This window comes from Sinohyriopsis cumingii, chromosome 13 (assembly GCF_028554795.1).
Source record: "Sinohyriopsis cumingii isolate HCF-2022 chromosome 13, ASM2855479v2, whole genome shotgun sequence".
NCBI lineage: Eukaryota > Metazoa > Mollusca > Bivalvia > Unionida > Unionidae > Sinohyriopsis > Sinohyriopsis cumingii.
Window position 1 is genome coordinate 66,523,912 of NC_142973.1, and position 23,720 is coordinate 66,547,631.

The following is a 23,720-nucleotide window of genomic DNA, read 5'->3' on the forward strand; positions in this document are numbered from 1 at the left end:
AGTATTACTGTACACACTCATATATTATAGTAGAATATATCAAAACATTACATAGTGAGGGAAGTGCAAATGAAAACAACTTTATTGTTGCCTGTATGTCGTGAATAACTACGTGTTACTAAGCATCTCTCGGTGCTTTGTCCGAAAACAATATGGAGGCAGCCAGGCACAGTCAACTGCAGACGTCCTAATGGTTTTCTCTGCTGGCTATTGACAAGACCTAGTACATGTAGACCAGTCAGCTGCAGATGACCTAATGACCGTCTCTGCTGGCTATTGACATGACCTGGTACATGTAGACCAGTCACCTGCAGCCGTACTAATAACATTTTCAGTGTACTGGCAGTTTTAGTTCCATGCATGCTCCAAGCATCAGTATAAATATCGATTATGGTTCAAAACTCCTACATGTATCTTATTTTGTCTGTTTTAAAGATAAACACTTGTAAACTCTTCAGTGTTCAGCCTTGCAAAATTATATAGGAAGAATAGAAAAGAAACCTTTTAAAGAACCGGCTCTTTTGCATTTTCGTGGAATGAATACACATGGAAAATCATTTAGGATGTTTTGAAATTTAAATATAAATGTAATATTAACTCGAACTTCAAACTCTTCATTTATGTCCAAAATGTAGTGATCACGTGGACTGGGTAGATATTCAAACAACGTACCTTACATACTCTCTTTTAAGTACGATCTGCCGGGGCCTTATGCGACGGCATACCTAGGTTTATGTTGTATGCACCTGGACCCGACTTATAAACGAGCACATTCGGTAAGCAAGCGGCTAGATGCAGAGAAATGATTCGTACAATATCCAGAATCCATTTCTGTCACAGACACTCATCGTAAAGAACAATAGAAAATGGAAGGGGTTCGGGATGGGACAGTTCTGGAGATAATAAGCGTGCATTGTATCTCGTTCATTCAGTCCTGTTGGGGTCTCAGCTCTGAGATTTTAAAGGTAGTCATACCTGTGTCTATCATTTATTTTAATTGTAATTACATATTTTTCTAAGATTCTTTTATGCGGTGTCTAGACATACGCCTCCGTGTAATCTTCATTAGTGAAGGATGGAAGTTAAGGGAATTTGAAGATGAATATTTGAGACAAAAAATTATTCCACTTGATTACTTGGTAACAAGTCTAGGTACAGTCAAAGTCAATCGGATAAAATCAGATCTCCTCTGTCTTCACGTAGGACATCGGAGATCTGATTTTAATCAGATAGCAGTCGAAGTAAGAGTCGATAGAAACGTACCATTTAACGCTCAAATTACGTCCTTGACAGAGTAAAACAATCAAGAACATCGCAAGCTTTCCTGAAGATGCAGCATTTGTCAGAAGCGTGGGTACCTTCTTGATGAAAAACAAATAGAGTTTGGTTAGTGGCTGTTACTGAATTGATTAACAAATGTATCGATCTTTCCGAGTTAGCTCCCAAAAAAATAAATAATGAAGTGCGATTTTGGCAAGGTATCCATCATTCCATAACATTACTTGATAAAATGTGTTACTATTACTACCCAAATCAATCAACAGCTTCGACAAACCTGAGCGATAACCATAATCGAGAGCTTTACCATATACATGCTGTAAGCGACCCACGGTCCACTTTGTATAAAATTTACACAAAGTCCCCTCTTCTTGCAAGAGGTTTGTGGGTTGGCGGATTGTACCTTTTTTCAATGTGTCCGCTTAATTTGGTTCTCGTTATCTAGAGGTTGACCACCCTCGATGTTATTGCCCGGTTCGAGTAAATATAAATATAAGTGATGAAACTTATAGGTGGAATAGATAGAGATCTGAGCACAGATATTGAACAGACCAACACGAGCCCACCTCTGCTTCTAGAAATAAAACTTTCACCGAATTACAAAAAAAACACAAATATATTTAAATAAAGTAGCCGATCTGTTTTACTGATAGAATTAGTTCATCATAGGATCGAGTGAATAATCAAAGTCAATGCCTTGTACAATTGTATAACCTGTTCCTCCGGTTCACTCCACTTCCACTGTAGCTGTTCCGTCTGTCTTGCCTCTTTCGGTCCTCACTCTGTGTGTGGCACGTAGATTTCCTGGATCGCAGGATAATACATCTCACTATACGTCTCAGGATACGTCTCAGAATACGTCTCAGAGATAATATGTCACAGGATACGTCTCAGAGTTAATACGTCACAGGATACGTTTCAGAGTTAATACGTCACAGGAGCTATTTTCTCCCTTTTAAAAATAAATAGAGACAACCTAAATTTTATGTTGTTTATGATAACAGGGGCTTGCATTATCCCCCTCTCGTTATCAGATCTTACTATCGATGCTAAACAGATGCTAAGGCTATCAGTCGGCTCCACATGTCCTATAACGACCCTAGTTAGTCGAATGGCTAATTCATCGCGCATTAACACCATATATTAACACCACACGAGGCATAACGGTTCCAAGCCAGCCTCAGTTTACACAAGTCAATGAATGAAATACATTTAATGCTTACTACGTCATATTCGGAGAATACACACTCAACCTTAATCATATGTGAAATCTTCTAAATTCGGTGAATTCATACGGATTCTCGTAACTCATATTAACTAATATAATGCATGAAAATCTTAGAACTTAATTCTTATGCAAATAAGACGACAAATTCAAACAATTCGTCAAACTTATCTAAAGATTAATGTACGACTTCCTTTGCATAAACTCAACTCAGTTATACTTCATAAAGCCAGTTGATATACGAATGTAAAAATTAAAGTTATGCAAATATAAGTAAATAAATTCAGCAAAGCATTATATATGGCATCAACAAATTACATGGAATTGTCACAGATACCGTTGAGCTTTCAGCGTCCCTCGCTTCTACCGCCAAATTTGTTCGTCTGATTTCCTCGACATTGGACAACAGTTTTACGAAAGAATTTCTCCCAAATTTACTATCGGGGTCCTCTTACACTTGTTTTCTCTTGGAGAAAATCTGAGACTGATTAAAATTTTCGATATGGCGATATTAAAATTAGGAAATTTAGTGTGGGAAACACGCACCTTATTTAGCGTAACCAATCAGGATTAAATATATTTTCCGCCTTTTATATAACTAGGCGCCAAATCTGTGGCCAATTTGACCTTCTACGTTGCGACTACTTGTTCATGGAAAATTCCAATTTTGACAGTTCCTTATGAAATCGAAGTTTACCGTGTCCTTAATAGTCCATCTAGCTGATATATAAACACAAGTGTAATTAGGAATCACCACAGTCACCGACCATATATTTAGAAATTCTCGCAGTATAGCGATTTAACAAGCCGCCTGTCCCCAAAAATTAATTAGTTGTTATCTGGTCTCAAACTAATGTATTCTTCATAGATCGCCAGAAATTTTCCCCTTCACACATGTAGACTGAGATCTGCCGTTTTTAAAATATCAACATTTGATCAACTTTTACTTTATTATTATTATTATTATTATTATTATTATTATTGTTATTATTATTATTATTATTATTATTATTATTATTATTATTTCACCATACAATGTTCATATCGTTACTTCAGCCACTGAGTGATTCGCTTCTTGTCTTAGCCTTTTATCACGGCTGTAGTTCGTGCTGCAGTTATTGTTATTTCCGGACAGAAAAATCCGAAACGAAAAAGAATCTATCTGCTGTTTCAAATAATGGATCATAAACGGATTTTCTACTGAACATGATGAAACACATTTACCTTGGTGTCGCCTCAGTCTGTGGAGTTATTCATTGCTGAATGTGGTTTGTGATCCATTGATGTTATTACCATCATCATTGTGGTCGTCGTCACTGTTGTCTTAATCGTCATCATCGTCGTCACCATCATTATCATCATCGTCGTCATCGTAATTAGTGTCCATCTACATGCAATATCAATGTATCCCAGCTCGTTTGCAGTTATCCGAAAGAGCGAATGGATGTCAGTCTTATACAGGAACAGAATCATGGATCAAAATGATGGCAAATGAAGTTTCAATGGAAGAATAGTGTAAGGGTGCAAATTTATGTCGATCTATAAAGAGCACATTAATTTGCGTTTGAGAACAGTTAATTAGATTTATGGGGACAGGCGTGTGTTAAATCGCTATACTGAAATGATTTTGTATTGTCTGTGTCGTGAGAGGAAGTGATTCTCAATTAAGCCTTCGTTTATTTAACAGTCAGACAGACTAGAAGGAAAATGATCTTTGTATCGAAAATGTCAGAGTTGAGATTGTCCAGGATCAGTTATTCGGAAATCTAGACGTCCGACTGACCACAGTTGATTGGTTACGCTAAATAAGAGGCGTGTTTCCCACCCTAAATTTCTTGGTTTTAATACGCCCCATCGCAAAATTTAGCCAGTCTACGTTTTCCTGCAAGAGAAAAAAATATAGGAGACTCCAAGATTGAATTTAGAAGAAATTCTCTCGTAAATATTTATCCGAAGACTGGATGTCTGGAAAGTCGACGGACACAATTATGGCGGTAGAAGCGAATAAAGCTTGTAAGCACAAGGTATTTGCGTCAGTATTATGTAATTCGTTGATACCAATATAATGATTTGCTTGAACTTATTTGCTTATACTTGCATGAATGTATTTGTTTAAATCCGTAGATCAATTTTCTTGTATGTTGCCGTCATATTAATGCTTAACATTTCCCTCCAATTTATTGTATAAATATTGATTATCATTAAGACAAGAGACAGTGGTGCACATGGTAGCTTTAGTTTAACGGATTTTAAGCGGTCAGATATGGTAATGTTAGAAACAAATTCTATCTAGTTCACATCTGATACTGATAAAGATTCTGACTCATAGGAGTTGGAGTCTGCATTTGTCATCACTGTTGTTTTGATAAACTATTGCCCTGGTGTAAAACTAAAAAATTGTTCTCTGTAAAGGGAAGTCGTCTTGAGCCCTAGCTTGGGTGAACATTAAATTTTGGCTGGGAATATACTTTGTGTTGGATGTTATTGTTTGCAACTTTTGTACCCCGTAACAGAGTATAACTGTTTTTGAGTTCATGTATCTGAATTCGTACAATGATCTTTTTTATATAAGTTTTATATAAGTTTGATGAATTGTTTGAATTTGTCGTCTTGATTGTTATAGAAATCAGGTATTCTAAGAATTTCATTCATTACTTTAGTTGATACGAGTTGCGAGAATCCGTGTGAATTCTCCGATCTTAGATGATTTCACGTATGATAAAGACTTGAGTGCGTATTGACTGCAATTAACGTTGTTAAGTCATGAAGTGAGATTTCATGTATGCTAAAGACTTGAATGTGTATATTCGCTGAAAATACGTAGTTAAGACATTTAATGAATTTCATTTATTCATTTTGGTAATTGAGACGAGAACGGAACTGTTATTTCTCGTGTGATGTTAATGTGAGTCAGTGATGAAATAGCCGTTAGGAAGTACATTAATCTTATGAAACTATGTTTATTTATGGTCTGCCATGTTTTGCTTGACCAGATATCCTTTTGTATATGTTCGAATTCCGATAGGACGATATCTGACATAACGAGAGGGGAGTAATGATCTTTTCCAAGTATGATATCTGACAGAAGATTTAGGTTGCTTGTCTGTTTATTTTGAAAGGGGAAATAGCTCCACTGACATATCCACGTGCCTACTTATCCAAGTATACGTACTTACGTATCCACCTACCCACACAAAGTTTGAGGGCCGAAAGAGGCGAGACAAAAGAGTTTGGAGAAGAAAAAAATCGAAAGGACCAAGAAGAACAGCCACAGTGAAGTTGGAGTGAACCGGCAATAAGCAGGTTATGAAGTTGTACAAGGCAATGACTTCGATTGTTCACTCAATTCTATGATGAACCAGTTCTATCATTTCAAACAGATCGGCTATTTATATAAGTATTTTTGTGTTTGAAATTCGCTCAATGATTTATTTCAAACGAGAAGTGTATTTCCTAACGTAAGGTATTATCACAGTTGTTTATGTAATTGATTAAATTGTTGTATTTCATGTACGGGGGATCGTGTCATTCTGTTCTATATATCTACTCAGATCTCTATTTATTCCATCCATAATTTCACACTTTAGATTAATATTTACTCGATCCGGGCAACAACACCGATGGCGACCAACCTCTAGATAACGATAACCATATAAAAGCGGACACCTTGTAAGAAGCTACAATCCGCCAATCAACCCCACCAACAACTCCAGCCCCACAAATAGATTCCAATCTCTCAATCTCCCTTGTCAAATTTGAAGAGAGACAGAATCATGGATCGAAACGCTGGCAAATAAAGATTCGTTAGAAGAATATATTCGCAAGAACTCTGTCTGCATTTCAGAAGCAGTGTCCAAACCAAGCTGTGAAATCTGTCATACTAATTATCTACCGGCATATTGATTTGTTGCAAATGAAACAATCAAGCCCATTTTATTATTTTAGCAGTATTTCAACTTAATCTGCCCTTTGTATTATACTAGTTTCACGTATCCGCATCTGTATTTTTCTGTCATTTAATAACTGTTTCTGAAAAAGAAAAGAAGATATGGCACGTCATGAAGGTATTGGAATCATTTTTAGAAGAAATAAATACGGAACAGTTTTACAAGTTCGTTAAGAAAATAAAGCCATTTTATAGACGATATGTTTTGCTTATCCAGCATCATATTGAATTCGTATCCAGTCGCCCAGCAGCCCTTCTTGATCTCCTATCTTGTCGCCCAGTATTATTTAATAATTTGTCGATTTCGTCTCCGGTCGTCCAGTATTATTTAAAAGCCAGTCTTGATTTCGTCTCCTGTCGCCCAGTATTATCGAATAGCCCGTCTTGAGTTCGTCTCCAGCCCCATCCCCCAGTATTATTAAGGCATAGAATATTCTTGTAAACAACAATTAACTCTTTACAATCTAACAGCTTATTTACAGCGTTGACAAAGCTCTGAATCACGAAGACTGATACATTCATTACGTTCTTACCGTATAAATGCGCCCCAGGGATAATAGTATTACGTACTGAACCGCCCTTCTTAAGGCGTATAATATGCTTGTCCACTACAATCAACTATTTTATCCCAGTTTACCCTCTCGGCAATGGTAACGCTCATGAAAATCGTGAATGTGCATCTCACTGTGTGTACCACGATTGTAGAGGGGAAAATATGGCAAAACCATCAAAGGGGCTTGATGAGAGCCCAACCGAAATAATTTTAATTTTGGACGAAAATAGCACCATAATCTAACCTCTCTTTAAAGTGTTATAAAAGAAAACAGTATTGTGTAACTGATAAAGCTTCGTCTGACCCGCAAGTTCCATAAATAAACAAACCGAATGACCCTAGACCATCTGGCAGAACATTCTAACATGGCCGTAGTTCAATTCTAGTAATTACACTAATCTCCATAGAGAGAGAACAGGCTTTGAACCATAAACAAAGTAACAAATGAGCCTGCCACGAAACGGCCAACAGGCGTACTACGATTAGGAAAATATTCCCGTCAGCAGATTGGATCAATAAGACCAGTTCACCTGTAAACGGATCACACATGCCAACAAAACTTATCTAATGTCGTCCCCACAGCTCACATGTCTGCTATAGGCCTCGGGCAAAATGCTAACAGAACGGAATACGAACTATTAATATGTCAACAAGTCCAATTGTTATCAAGCAAAGGAATGGTACGCAAAATTAAAACAGTCCCAGTGGCTAATTTTTAACAAAACGTTAAAATATCGATCCACTACACAAAACTAACAGTCCCATTGGTTGGTTTTACCAAAAAGTTACACTATCGAGCCATATAGCTCAAACCCTGCTCTGACACAAAGACTTGGGTTTTGTTGTGTCTGGAGACTAATAAAAATCCCCATTCCAAAAAGTTATTTATATGTTCCCAATTTGACCTGAAACATTCCCACGCGAGGCAAAAAAGAGAAACCCTTAAGAGCCACTTTCTTTGAATTCTTGTGACCCTTCTTAAACATAAATAATTACAGTACTTTGTACACAAAATTACAACTAAAGGGACATAGGTAGTAATTCTTTGTTTTTACTTACAAAAATCCCAACCTTTTTCCAGTTCCATGTCATTTTCTCATTTCGACTGTACATAGACGACGCCACTTACAGACATACGGACGGATGGCTCGATGGATGATTACATAATCTGAAATTTTTTAGTGTTAAATTTTAATATTTTTCAACAAATCTTTAAACATAATTTTAAATTGTAAAATTGAATCTAGTTATTAGATGTGAAACTATAGCATTTCAGAAATCGTTATATTAAGGCCCATTGAATTACAAACAGTACAAGATGTCACAGATGATGCATCAAAATGCGACGGCAGGCTGTGAACCAGTCAGATTATGACTAAACTATTGTCCTTTGGGCGCCTTTATACGGTAAGAACAAAATGAATGCATCACTCTTCGTGATTCAGAGCTTTGTCAACGCTGTAAATAAGATGTTTAGAGGGTGAAGCTATAAATGCATCAATTAGAAGTGACTAACGTTTAAATTGTCGCTTTAAGGAATGTGTTCGTAAACGCAATTAATGTGTAATACTTCTGCTTCTTATTCCTTCAGGATCTATGCAAATTAATTCTGAGATATGTTAATGTGGACGTTTCGCGGAGGACACTGAAAGAGAAAGTCTACTAAAATTGTAGCTTCATAAATACGGAACACAAATGAATTTCGGAAAATATTATTTCAAGGAAATGTTTCAATTCTAACTTTGTAAACTCCACTGTGTGTTTTTCATCTCCTTATTGCGGTGTTAAACCGTATGAATGGTGTGTGTTCCTCAGTATTTTCAAGACAGGACTTTGCAATTCACTTGTATTTGATTCATCTCAGTATCTACAACAGAAGCTTCAAAAAGTTCAAAACGAGGCTGCTCGATTCATCTTCAGAGTACGAAGAACTGAGCATACACACCCTCCCCTGCTCTGAAACTTTTCACTAGCTGCCCGTTCGATCCAGAATCAAAATTCAAAATCTCTTCACTATGGTACATTTCGTTGACCGGCTCCAGCCCAATGTAACTATCCGAACTCACCCATTGGTATATCCCTTCTAAATACTTACGCTCCTCTTCCGATACTCTGTTATCATTTCAACCACTCCTGAAACGAGGTAGTATGGACAACGTTCGTTTGCGTACCCAGGTGCCAGCAACGGTTGATCTCAGACACAAAGAAACGTTCATCTCATTCAAGAATTCTCTCAAAACTCACCTATTTCGGCTACAAGAAAATACTTAAATACTTAATGTTTACTTCCTTAATCATTGCCAGCATGTTTTTGTTTTGTAATTTCATGGTGTTTGTTTTTTTATAATCTTGTCGTTTTATATGTGTGTGTGTTATCTAATATCGTAAAGCGCTTTGAGATTCTAATAATTAATCGCTATACTAAATCCACATTATTATTATTATTATTATTACAGCAGTAGAGGATGGCCTACTTTCGCTTTAACTAAAACAAGTACACGGCGAACATATTCAAACTAAATACATACATTTAAAAATGGAAACAAGTTTCTGTACGTTTCGAAGTAAACAAGATCTCCCTTAGGGGAATATGGAGAAGAAGAAAAAACATTCAAGGAGACTTACACATCAACAGACACGCACGTGAAAAAGTCAAATCTAAGGAAATGAGCAAAATAACAAAAGAAAGCACGTGTCTAAACAGAGAACTAACATCTGTGTAGACGATAAATGAAAACTAGTTCGGTTGTCTGTGTCATCTATATACAGTAGTTTTACTTGTTTTTCGATTCAAGTCTTGGAATCCAGAATACGTTTTTAATGAGGAGAAAAGATGGCATGAGTGTGCATACGTTACAAGAGAATGACCTGAAAAGGACTACTACTAAAAATACTACTTCTAATAGTTGTAGTAGTTGGATAGTTTGTATTTTATTTACATTGTTTATGTTATTGCTTGTTATAGTTGTTGGTATGGCGTTTGTAATTGTTGGTTTAGCGTTTGTGGTTGTTCATTCATTTTCCTAACGTTAGTTGTTTTGCTCAGAGGGAACGCACGATTTTGCATCATATAAGCATGTGCTAGCCCGGCGAAATATGATGTACCAATACATTCGTAACATAAAATAAAAGGGAGAATAGAACGTCCCTTTTGGTAAACTATCCACCAGTCGTATTCAGATCATTGCAGCAACTGTCACTTTAACGGATTATCCTCGTCCAAAAGTAGACCCAGTAAGCATCACAATGGTGCATATTTTAACCCATCATTTTGTGGTTCCTGGTGTCCTGTAAATTAGCAAATTTGTCATATTTGTTTAGTCGGACACTGTAACTTAAGAATGAATTTTGGAACGCGCAAAACACAATCATTATTGAATCGAAACGACGAAAAATAAAAAGTAATTACTTTTAAATGACTGTTCTCATGTGTACACCGTTTGCAAATCTTCTTTTGTTGCCTTGCGACAAGAAATTCACTGATCCATTCATGGCGTCCATTACGCGTGTACTTTTACTATCAATTCGTCATTGATTGGTCGATAACAGTATGAGCTTATTCAAGCACATCTCCTTTCTACCCGTTTCACCCTTGAATTGAAGTCGTTGAAAGTACTTCTTAAAATTACTGAGCATTCAATGATGACTTTACATTGGCAGATAGTTCCGTTGCGGACAGTGAAAAAATACATGGTTCAGTGGATTTTCGAACGTTGCAACGTCACAAGGCGCAAAAAGAAGATCCTCAGATGAATTAAACTTGCGGTTAATCATCTAAAAAAAAGTTATATATCTAAACTGTTTAATCGCTTTGAGCAAATAAAACTTTATTTTCTTCATGCCATGTGCATATTGCTGGTCTTGTTCTCAGCGGTCTACTTAACAAAACTAAAAATAAAAGTGAGTTTTGAAATTCAAGGGTTGCAAGCACCAATCAGTATATAAGCAAAGATTAAATCACGTGCATCGCGTCTACGAAGCTTTTAGTAGTCTCTAGCAATCAATGTAGACATAAAGTATAATACAGAAAATACATTCATCCCAAAATGATCTTCACAACGAAATTGTGGCCCCGAAGACAAACCATAAAACGGATAAATCGATAAAATAAAAACGTTCTCCGTGATATAGGAGTGCTTATACTATAACGAGTCGATAAAAGCCAAAGATAATTATGTTTCATATTTATTCCTACTTCCAAACGTACTTGACGGAAAGTACCTATGATTTGTATAGTATCAAAAAATGTATGTGGTCTTGAGCTACATACAAAGGCTTAGCATCTTCATGTAGCATGAAATGTAAGTCACAGCGACCTTTTTTTTAGTTCAAATGGGTAAGGTACAATCAGATCTGCATCAGAATCTCAAGTTTTATTATTTTCACCAAAACTTCACTAAGTAAATGAACCCTAAAGGAAAGTCAACAAGGTCACTGAAGCACTGTTTGGAGTTAAGAGAGTAATTATTCAAGCCAGGAAAGCTATGCACCTCTTAAGAAAAGAATAGCAAATCTGAACTTGCCTGTTGTTTGTCAGCTTAAACTTTTTTATGGGACAATAATCGAAGGTTTCACATACGCGGCTGAGATCTGAGGTTTTTAAAGATTAGATATGATGGAACGAATTCATATAGATTTTCTAAAACGTGTGCTAAAAGTTAAAACATCCACACCCAAATGTATATGCTTTATGGAGAGCTTGGTAGAATCCCGCTAAACTTACAAATAAAAAGGATAATGGTTGGCTATTGGGTAAATCTCATTAGTGGTAAACAAACGAAACTATCCTATATCATGTATCCGAGACTATTGCAGGATTACAATACTGGTCAAGGCAGAAGCAGATGGGTTGTGAGCATTCAAACCATCCAGTTGAAACTGGATTACAATTGATTTGGGCCAATCAAAACATTCCCAACAAATGTAGGCTAGATGCAAGGAAGGACTTCATGATCAGCCTATTTCCAACATGGGAATCATCCATTACTAACTCGACAAAAGCTGATACATTTATAATTTTGTTAACATGGAATTATAATAAAAACATTATTTGTTAAAAGATCTATCAAAAATTATAAGGCAACATAATAAAATTTCGAATATGTAATAATCATTGTTTTACCTATAGAAAAGGGAAGATAGGAAAATGTGCATAGATATGAAAGGTTGTGAACGCTTTGCATGAAAAACTATGGGTGATGTATTTCATTATCTCCTTGAATGTAGCTATATCAGAGAACAAATAAACAACTACCCAAACACCTCTATACGAGACCACATGTACCAAAGTTTAAAGAATTATTGTTTTCTGAGAAACTTTGTGTGTTAAAAAATCTAAAATGATTGATATTATTTTATCCAAATTTTGCTAATTTCAAATTATCTTTACTGGACGTGTTCCTTGTTCTTTCTTTTTTTAAGGAAAAGAAAATTAGCATAGGTTCATCATTGGAAAGTATTAAGTTTGCTAGAGATTAATTTGTGTTTTAATATAGTAATTTATATCCTGTCTTCCTAAACATATAAATATATATGTATTTAAGTTTCAACACGATCTTATTCTACTGAAGTAAAGACTGTAATAATGCAATAATTATGTCAATCTGAGTTAAATTGCATTTACTGTAATAAAAAATTAAATCATCCATGGCAGATGTACACTCATACAAAGTGAGATACTAATAGTTTAGCTCGCATGTTGCTTATCGTAACCTGAATGTAATAAAGAATTTGTCTTGTCTTGTCTAGTTTTGTTTTGTCTTGTCTTGTCTTAATAGCCAACTACCACACGACCTTTACCTTATCCCAAAACGGGACAAGGACCTTTATGTTGAAACTGGATCTTCCACTGCATTAAAATCCAAGGTAAAAGCAATTACATGGAACATTTTTTCTAATATTTGCAACAGCTGAAACGGATATGGCAATCAATTCAAAACGAGGCGATGAATATACGGGGTGTATTTTTTTTATAAGTAAGGACAACTGGATCAGAGTTATCGAACGTGAAATTATCCCATTTATTCCGAGGGGTAAAGCATAGGGAGCTGCGCTTATTTTCGTATACCCCAGGCCGCCAATCTAAAACTTTCAGAAAATTGACCTTTCTGTAACCCAGGCTATGTAGAATATGATGCCAAAAAGTCGTGTGAATGTGTTAAATGTACAAACTTAACCACGTTTTTGTTGTGGGTTGTTGTACGAACAGTCAGTCTATCATGAACAGAAATTAACAAATACAAACTTTAACTCTAGTCTCTGAAGTATAAGCTGTGGGCCATAAGGAACTACTTCTGCAGTGAATTAGTGCACATTAAGAGGCATAACCTATCCCAATGTTATGATTCCAGACATAACTGCATATGTATACAAGAGGCATAACCTATCCCAATGTTATGATTCCAGACATAACAGCATATGTATACAAGAGGCATATCCTAACCCAATGTTATGATTCCAGACATAACTGCATATGTATACAAGAGGCATAACCTATCCCAATGTTATGATTCCAGACATAACTGCATATGTATACAAGAGGCATAACCTATCCCAATGTTATGATTCCAGACATAACAGCATATGTATACAAGAGGCATATCCTAACCCAATGTTATGATTCCAGACATAACTGCATATGTATACAAGAGGCATAACCTATCCCAATGTTATGATTCCAGACATAACAGCATATGTATACAAGAGGCATATCCTAACCCAATGTTATGATTCCAGACATAACTGCATATGTATACAAGAGGCATAACCTATCCCAATGTTATGATTCCAGACATAACAGCATATCTATACAAGAGGCATATCCTAACCCAATGTTATGATTCCAGATATAACTGCATATGTATACAAGAGGCATATCCTAACCCAATGTTATGATTCCAGATATAACTGCATATGTATACAAGAGGCATAACCTATCCCAATGTTATGATTCCAGACATAACAGCATATGTATACAAGAGGCATATCCTAACCCAATTTTATGATTCCAGGTATAACTGCATATGTATACAAGAGGCATAACCTAACCCAATGTTATGATTGCAGACATAACAGTATATGTATACAAGACGCAGAAGCAAAGACAAAAATAACGTATTTGGTCATGAGCTAAATGCAAAAACTGAATTTAGGCTAGTTAATGTTAAATGTAGGTCACCGTCACCTTCTTTAGTTGAATGGATGAATCCTAACAGAAATGCATGCAATCATCTAGCATGAATAATAAAACTTAAAACACAGAATTGACTCAAAGTCAGTGAAGCATGAATTATGAGTGACAGTGATCTACTTTAGTGATGTGGGTTTAGTAGTCATCAAAACCCGAGCTAAACGCAAGATAGAACCAAGAATATACACCCAAACTAGCACCCCTCCACAGGGGTTAGGTGCTACGAACCCCCTCCAAACAAAGGAAGTGAGAGTAGTCGAGATGCAGTTAACCTGTTGATATGCATATGTTTTTATTCACGAAGACGCCGACACCAATGTCGGGGACAATATAATAGATCTCCTTCGCATTGCATATGGGAGATAAAAGTGACATCTTCGCTAACCAAGGTTCAGATGTGTTAACCTTAACTACAACTTGGCGGATCGTTCAGATGTTTCAGAGCTTTGTTCTAACGACATCTGTTGTATTTCATGAGTTATCTCCCTTAGTATGTAATGCCAACTAACCAATAGATTTTAACAGCGGTGCATTGTACGTGACGAAAATAGCTGAGACAATTCAGGATACTTTCAAAGTTTAACATTGAAAATAGGACTATATACCAAAGAGAAGCCATTACAGGTGATTTGAGAGAAAGAATGTATTTGTACAAAAACGGACCGGCAGTGGAAAATTACTTATTTATGAGGCCATTCCAGTTGTGTGCTTCCCTTGTATCGATCTTGTAGGAACATTGTTCAAATTTGAGCAACTTGATTTTGATTGGACCCGAAGCACCGAAGCATCTGAACGATCCGCCATGGTGTAGAAAGGGTTAACACACGGGAACCTTGACTAGCGATGATATAAACGTGAAGGAGTTAAGAAACAAACTGGGCGCTAATGGAAAACTTTTCAGTCCACTTCGCGTGTGGCTAACCCTTTAAAGTGAGAGCACTTGTTTAGTTACTACAAGAATTTAAATGCGACTGGTGTTTAGTTTACTGAAGTTTAATCCATAGTCTTATATGTGGATTATTTATGAATACTTCAAGTTTTGTAACTGTTTCGCATGGCTAGCACGAGCTTCTATGAAGTAAAATCGTATTTTTTCCGACCCCAACAAATTCGTCGAATCCCTGTTGCTTCGCCAACATTTTTGGTGGCACAAATCTTCCACGTCACGACATAAATGACGTTTTTACTGACACATTCAAACATTTGACATGATAAGTAACTCCTGTAAGTGATATTCTTAGGCATTCCCTTGCAGGTGTCTTACATCTGTATGTTCCAGCTTGCTTGAGTTTAACTGTGCACGTTCAGTGTATTACTTTAAACTTTGGGATCGTCGGTAACGACCGTACATACTTTCTTCGAACATCTTGCGCAGGAGTGAATGGGTGAATAATATGTCCTTGCCTCTACTCGCCTTATGCATGTTATATTTGTGTGTGTGTGTGTGTGTTTCGTGAACAAATAAACTTTATATAGTCCCGAGCATAAATATTAATATTGTTAAAAATTCAAATAAATTTTCAAAGATGTTAATAAAGTAAAATCTTTTTGAAATGAAAATTTAAAGATTTGAAGGATAGTAATAGTTAAGAAATCTTTGACTACTGAAACCGAGTTTGAGCGGAGGCCCCGTTTTCACTGAATTACTTGGAATGTCTCTTCCAAATGAGATCTTCAATAATGTTATTTGTGATGTTTCTTTGACCTTTGTCAGATGTAGAGGTAGCATAGTAGATGAAAGAAAAAAGTAACAAAGAACTTAATAATGTAAGAGTATGAATATTTTATTACTGACGAAAATAAAACTGTATTTTTATCTTTTTTCCATGATGTATGTATAAAGACATCTTTTTAATTTTAAAGCGAGGAATGCATTTTATGGTATTCTTTTAGGACTATCAAAATGTATGGACTTCTCTAGGGGCTATTAAAAGTTTATTGTTCCGGCTTTCTTCTGTAGATTTACTTGGTTCTGTGATATTTTGAGTCTTATCCGCAACTTATGATCTTTCATTTCTGAACAACGTTTAGGCTGATGGAGAAAAAAAAAACTTTGAGTACAAGGATGGTATGTTGCATGCTGTTTGGGTCGTTACGAGTCTATAAATAGTTTCTTTCCCACACCTAATAGTAAAAACATTCCGTGAAGTGCTAACATCCTTACGTCATGCATTCTACAATTCGCCAACGTTCGCTTGAGCTCGAAGCTTCTGTGAAATCGTAACTATTCTCAAAGTAATTCACAGAACCACATTACCAGTAAAAGCAATCTTAATTCAACTTTGTGTCGTAATTATAGATTTTGCTTGTTACAGTTCACTAACAGTTCAACTTCTGGCAATAATTGCATGTTAATACTAGTCTCGTGCCAACAACTTCACTTTTAATCTTGCGGCACAACATAAAGAAGTTTAGTTTGGGAAGATTATGATATATATGGGGGTTGGGTTCGAAATAAGAGTGGTTAAACATATTCCAATATGGCAGATTATCGTAAATTTGTCTAATCTTTCTTAAGATCTGAAATAAGAAAGATTAGACAAAATATTCAAATTCCCTTAAAGCACAGGAAACAGGGATATGCCATGCTTTCAAAGTGTGCTTTTCTCTGTAGTCATAAAAGTGCGATCCGTTTTTTATAACTGCTTGTTTGTGTCGCATTGCTCATACTATGGGATTCGAAAGAAAGAAAGGAAGAAAGAAAGAAATGATTTGATTTTTAAAACTGCAATGACTGCACATATTCGGACCATTTACTTCAATTAAATAACAAAGATGTATGCGTCATCAGTACTGATCATTCATTATTTATATGAGAATGCATTACCACTAGAATTCTTATACTTTTACTCGAATTTTCGCGACAGGTTTTCTTTCTAGATTGTTTAGCAGTAAAGAAGAAAGTGCATTGTTTAAATCAATATCCGGCACAAGTTTTTCCTATCCTATCAGGGGCGGGTATTGTTTATTTATTGTTACCTTGGAAGAAAATATCTGCTTCTAATAGAGGAAGAGAAAATATTCCGGCTCAAACTCCACCGTCAATAAAAAAATAATGTTGCCCTGTCCCCATTTTTATTAAATATGTACACTGTAAAAGTGCATATAAGATCTTTCAACGGATTTGTAGGCCCAGTTTGCTCATCAGGGTAAATCCACTCCTTCCTCTCGTTAGACTAGAGAGATACTGTTCTGACACATTAAAAGCGGTTTACTCAATAATTTTTTTTAAAAAAGAGCTACAATATTGAAATGCCTATCTGTCTACATGTGCCATGGAATACCTCTCTGTCTACATATGTGCCATGAAAAGTCTGTCTACATGTGTGCCATTTTCTCGTGTAATTATTAGATGTTGTTGACTATATTAAATTCTGGTCGCGACTAGCGGCTGTAATTTCTGGGTTCCAAAGCCTATATCATCATCTATATATAATTTTGTTGTGATCCCTGTGTTCCCTTTATCTAAATAACTGAACATGGACCCTTCTAGAAAGAAATCCCTGTGTTCCCTTTATCTAAATAATTGAACATGGACCCTTCTAGAAATAAATCTCTGTGATCCCTTTATCTAAATAACTGAACATGGACCCTTCTAGAAAGAAATCTATGTGTTCCCTTTATCTAAATAACTGAACATGGACCCTTCTAGAAAGAAATCTATGTGTTTAAATCTTAGCTATCTAAGTTTCATTTTTATTGTTCCCGAATGACGTCATCAGCCGCCATATATGTTGCATACTGGCGGATTTACCAAAGAGTTTGTATGGTGTTTGGAAGTTGAAATAAATTCTTTGAATCTCAAGATCCTGTTACAAAAAATACTTACACAAACAGAACGCAAATCAGACTTTCTGTTAGTACCTATATTTGTAATTTTTAAGTTGATTCTGCGTCAATGTGCCTTGTTCAATATGGTCAGTTTCGGTGGTGAAAAGTGAGTTAATTGAGGGTGACTTTCATTTTACAAACAGGCTTAATAAGTGAGTTAATTGAGACTGATGTTGTTCTTTTAATACATAGACTTAATTAGTGAGTTAGTTGAGGGTGACGTTGTTCATTTAGTACATTGACTGAATTAGCGAGTTGAGGGTGACATTCTTTTAGCAGGTTTAACTGGGTGGTATCATCAGCATCATCGATGTCATTTATTAGTGCTGTTATGTCATATTCATGTGTGTATCATTAAAAATCAAATTTTAATTAAACGACAGGAATCTGAAAGATTACTAAATGTTAGCAATACTGTGTTTCAACTCGTTGTCATTTTTTCCTTTATTCCTAGTGTGTCACAAAGTTTCATTTTAACGAATTTCGGGTGTAAAGACCGAGTTTTTATTTTCATTTATTTCTAATGTTTCATCGAGATCAGATTCATGCACTGCTCACAATGGCTTGGTGGTCACATCAAAACTGTTATGGGAGCCCCGGGTTGCCAAATGGTCCAAAGCGCCCGACTTTACCGACCAATGCTATCTCACCTAACTGCTCGCGGGTTCGAGTCTCGGGCTCGGGCCAATGTGAGAAAGCTTGCCAAGTAGTTTCCCGTGGATCGGCGGTTCTTCCTCCACCAATTATACCAGCCGTTATATATAGCCTACCGTGTACTGAAACATGGCGCTAAGACCAAAATAACAACAAAAATGTTCTATGGAAAAATGTATTGGTATCAGCTTCATTAAAGATAAAACAAGGAACGAAAATAAGTATCAGCCTAGATCGATTAACCTTGTTCCTACAGAAACTGTCTTTGGATTGTGAGCGCTGGTGTCGAGTCAATCAATACCCGTCGTCTCATCGGACTACAGGTCAGCACATGTTTTCCATAGTTTGCGTCTGCAATGAAACTGTCTGCGCAGTTCTTACAAAAGAAAGCTTTAAAAGACCTCCCAAATTATAGATTTACTTACTCTGTGAAGTGCACAAAGCAGTCTTATTCTGTTACCGTAGATATTTTCAGACATGTGTCAAATAACAAGCAAACGATCATTAAAAAATGTATGGCTATAAATAACAGCGTAAAGATCCGTTGGAGAAAAAAACATTAGCTGATAATTGTCGTTGAAAGTCACGTGGGACTGCCGTTTTTCTGAAAATGTTGATTTTTCATTTAATAATCAAGTATCTGTAGAGGTTATTAAGTTAATCGTCACTAGAAATATATTTCCCTAGTCAGTTTCAAAATAAATAAGCAACATTGTTTTGTGGATAGAAACACCGTGCGTACTCACTTATAAGACGAGTCCAATTGCGAACTGCACAGACCCAGATCTGCCGGCGTATGTGGGTTTGTGCAGTTTGTTATGGGTAATCCGTAGAACAAACAACATAGACCCTGATCTGCAGGCGCATTATGTAAGGCCAGATAAAGATGTTTGTTGTTTTCAGTTCGACTCTACTTATAAGCGAGTAACGATACTGTTTAAACGTCCGTTTCGAAGGCATTTTAAATAAACAAGTGGAAAGCCATAGTGATCCACGTTTAGATGCTACGGGGCATTGGCATAGTTGCTTCAGAAATAAGATGAAAGACAGGTGCGGAGTTGACATAACAAATTGAAAAAAATACAGTGACTGTAATAGGGACTAATACTCTTGGCAACGTTAGAAGACCTAGATATCACCTGCTTTGGTTGTATTTGTCTTTGGGCTGAGAGTTCTTATGGCAGTATCTTTATTAATTACCCCAGCGCCTTCCTTACATGTAAGACAGAGGAACCCCAGGTCTTGCACTTCCAGATATTTCTGACTTGAGGCGCAATAGGGATTGTTGAATGCATACGCTTTCACACATTTGTCACGTAAACATTTATTATATATATCATTCAGCACCTGAGATTAAATTAATTGAATCTAATGCTTATTTTTAACTTCAATAAATTTAAACGGATCATTTTAATTAATTTTTAATCCGAGTTTTAATTTAATTTTAATCACGAACTTCCCTTGATAGCCTCATGGAATGTTTTCTAAGATATATAAAGCAGACGCAGCAGCGATATCTACTTCAGTAACTATCTTAGGCCTACGTTAATGTCAGAATGTGTTAGCACAGTCTGCTACGGTTGGAATTCAAATATGGCCGATAGGATGGGTAAGTAAACACAACATATACCTAACGTTTTCACTGAGAGCTTTTGCAGTTTTTTTTTTTTTCCCTGAAGCGAAACTCATGGTTGGTATGAGCCCTTAGTTATAGCGATAACTTAGCATGTAATGTCTTCACCCTCTTCATATTTCATCTTTTTTTCTTACTCATCCAGCATTTGACCTCAAGTTAAATGTCGTAAATCTGGATTCATCTAAAGTAAATAATCCACCTTGTATGTGCAGTTTTATCGAAAATTTCCATGCAATAATGTCTTGTTTGTTCAATATTAATAATACTGAGTTGGTCGTAGAACAATACATATATCTTGGTGAGATGTTCACTCGCACGGGTTCTTTGAAGGTAGCACTGAATTGTCGGAATAAATATTGTTTTATGTATTTGGGTCAATACAGAACTGAATCTTACTACAACTGATGTTTTATGCGTGTCACGTGATATTCAACCCCATGAGTTAGTATGCAAGGTATCCGCTAAGGATGCAAGACTGTGAGTCAAAAATCTCCTTTGTGTCAAAACTAGGGGACAGAATGAGTATAAAAAACAACTTTGGTATCAAAATTGGGGATCAAATTCAAATTTTGGGGGTCTCAGAAGCGCAAATGAGGGTAAAGGGTAACACTGGTATGGCTCGTAAGTTTAGGGATGTACAGTCTTCAATATAAAAATAATCAAAAAGCTGTTTATCAGTTTTGATAAAGATATTTGCACTGACACCATCACCGAAGTCGCGAAATCTATACTGGATCTGTAAAAGCGGGCACGTACTGTTGGATTTGAACCTGAACCTAGACCGCTTTCTAGGAAAACTGATGTCTATAAAAATAAAAAATTACACAAAGAGTTTCTAATCGTGCTTGTCTACACGTACTCCGCACAGTCTATGAGCGACATGTTATCTCTCACAATGTGAGGTCTGGGCTTGATTTAAGATTGCAATATTACGTAATTTTTTCTTACATTGTGGTAAAATACTGAAAATATAAACGCATTGAACATCAATACCCTTAAAGAATCTCTGGTTCTAAAGTTTCATAATGTTCCCCTAAACGTTGCACTCTATCAGTTGGATCTAAAAGTACGTTTGGTCTCCTCAAAATGCAAATTAGTTTTGCATGTTACCAGCATGCTGTGAGAAGAAAAAATATGAGTTTTGTTTTTTGCCTCAGCGGCCATATTGTCAAAATTGATATAGATGAATTTAACAAAACTGAACGATGTCATACTTTGTAAATAAACAACTAAAAAAAACGCGTGTTGATATGCTTTTGGCTGAAGGTTTCGATTTTCAATCAGATAATGATTCAAACAACACTCCTATATTTTTGTAAAAGACCCTGAAGGTCGATATAAAGATCACAAATGTTGTAGCTAAAGTGTATTTGAATAATCAAAAATGTAGCTTCAAACTGTGCTCTCTAGCTATTTAGACGCAAGCTATAGTATTAAAACCCCATATGATGTAATTCGTTTTTATCTGTAATATTCTTTTGTTACTTTTATGTACAATTTCTCTTATGGCTGTTTTGTACAATAAATGAATTCAATGACTTAAATTGACAATATTAAAAAAGCGTATATAAAGAGTATTCAAACCAAAATACACACACAAAGCTACCATATATATATAGAGAGAGAGAGAGAGAGAGAGAGAGAGAGAGAGAGAGAGATACAACGTTGAAACATATTCGTATTTCATTTCTACTGTGACTGCGTTACCTTTTTTATTTTCGTGCTTGTAAAACCTGCGCGAGATTTATGTAAAACAAAAATGTGTTCGCAGTTAATATCCCAGTTAGTTGATGAACTTCTGAGAATGCATTGTTTATGTGCATGCATATATATTACTAATATGAATATAAAATTATTTCATTTACGTAATGTAACACTGCTTTTTATTTGAGTAGCAATTGCAGACAGTCCTTCAATCTCTGCCATCATACATTGGTTCCAACAAAGTTGATTGCATCGTAAATCCTAAAGTATATTTCTCACATTTATTTCCTAAGAGAAAAAAAAATCATTGATCAGCTTCCTTTTGATAACCTCCTTTTCACTGACTTGGGGGGGGGGGGGCTATGTGCACGTACGGTTAAACCATTTATGCAGAATTAGCATCAGATGCAGGTTCTAAGTTGGCATAATCGCAATGTAGCAATCTGATTTTTATGACGGACTGACGGTGAACTCCAAATCCAATACAGTATTGTTCAAACAACCACACAGTCGCTTTTTATATCACCTGGGAAGCCATTGTTATACTGGACTAGCCCCCCCCCCCATTCTTAAACATTTCATTCGGTTTCTAATATAAAACGTAGCTTTGGCTTCTTAACAAGTGAAGGTGACAAGTTCAAGCTTAAAAATTGCAATTTTTTTGAAAACATGCAGCCATTATTTATTACATGGTGATCATGCCGAATGTAGTTATCTCAGTTTACGACATTTGTTTATTGCTCAACCTAAATCCAAACCTGATTTGTAGGGAAAGACCATTTTATCGCGGTGTGTGTGTGCTAATTTCTTTCCAGCCAGGATATTATTTTTCTTTTAGCCTAATGTAATTTTTTATCTACTCACTTAATGGATAAATGTGGTTCTTTTTTTTTCTCTATAAATCATAGAACCAGAATATATTTTTAAGCTATTTTTGGAGCCGGATATTCCCTACCCCACCCCCAAAAAAATCCGTCTTGTAGCCTGAACGCTGATCCCATCTTGTTAGGTTGGACCTCACGTCGTGCTTGTGTAAGAAATAATTACTTTGGAAAGGAAAGAGAAAAGATCTCTAGCAATCGCAAGCGTTTTATGTGTGTGGGGGGGGGGAGATGTAAAAAACAGAATATCTTTTTTTGCATAGTAAAGGACATACTCAAGCATACAGAAGTTGCTTGTTTTTGGAGGGGCATGTCAGAATCCTACGGTGGCTGTTTAGCTCCCCAGGGCGGGAGGTGTTTCCGGAACTGTCCCCCCTCCCCCAGTCGGCCCTCTCCAGCCACCATAGAAACCCAACCGAGCTCACTTTAATTAATACCTTTTTACGTTTGAGAAAAATGAGAACATCTGACATCCTACGCAAGAGGGTTCAGTCGAATAAATGACTGGAATTTTCAGCGTAATTTAACAATGATGAAGCCTATGACTCAGCCATGTTTCAGCGGACTAAAGATAGCTGAATGAGATGCCGTATCTGTTCATCAATGAGTCTACCGTCTTATCCGCATTTAGGCTTTTTCAACGGCTAAATCAGCTCACTTTTGTATCGCATGCCTAACGGGCACTTTTATGAAGTAAACAACTAAAATAATAATGACCTTCGACTCCCATTTTTGCCGGCAAATAGTTTAGTTTTATTAGACCTTACATTGAGGATGGAACTACTATTAGGAAGTGGTATGGACTATCGCTGATTCTATTGGT

General features: G+C 36.2%; 1 protein-coding gene across 2 annotated transcripts in view; it reads left to right on the plus strand.

Moving 5' to 3' along the window:
- The window catches only part of LOC149785761 (major egg antigen-like), a 60,261-nt gene that overhangs the window by 14,344 nt on the left and 22,197 nt on the right, over window positions 1-23,720 (plus strand). The window contains exon 1 of one of the 2 annotated variants that reach the window (XM_089979655.1): window positions 20,156-20,285. The exons of the other annotated variant lie outside the window; for it this stretch is intronic. The gene's annotated coding sequence lies outside the window, so the exon portion shown is untranslated. Of the gene's footprint in view, window positions 1-20,155; window positions 20,286-23,720 lie in introns of those variants that run through there. 2 annotated transcript variants of the gene reach the window in all.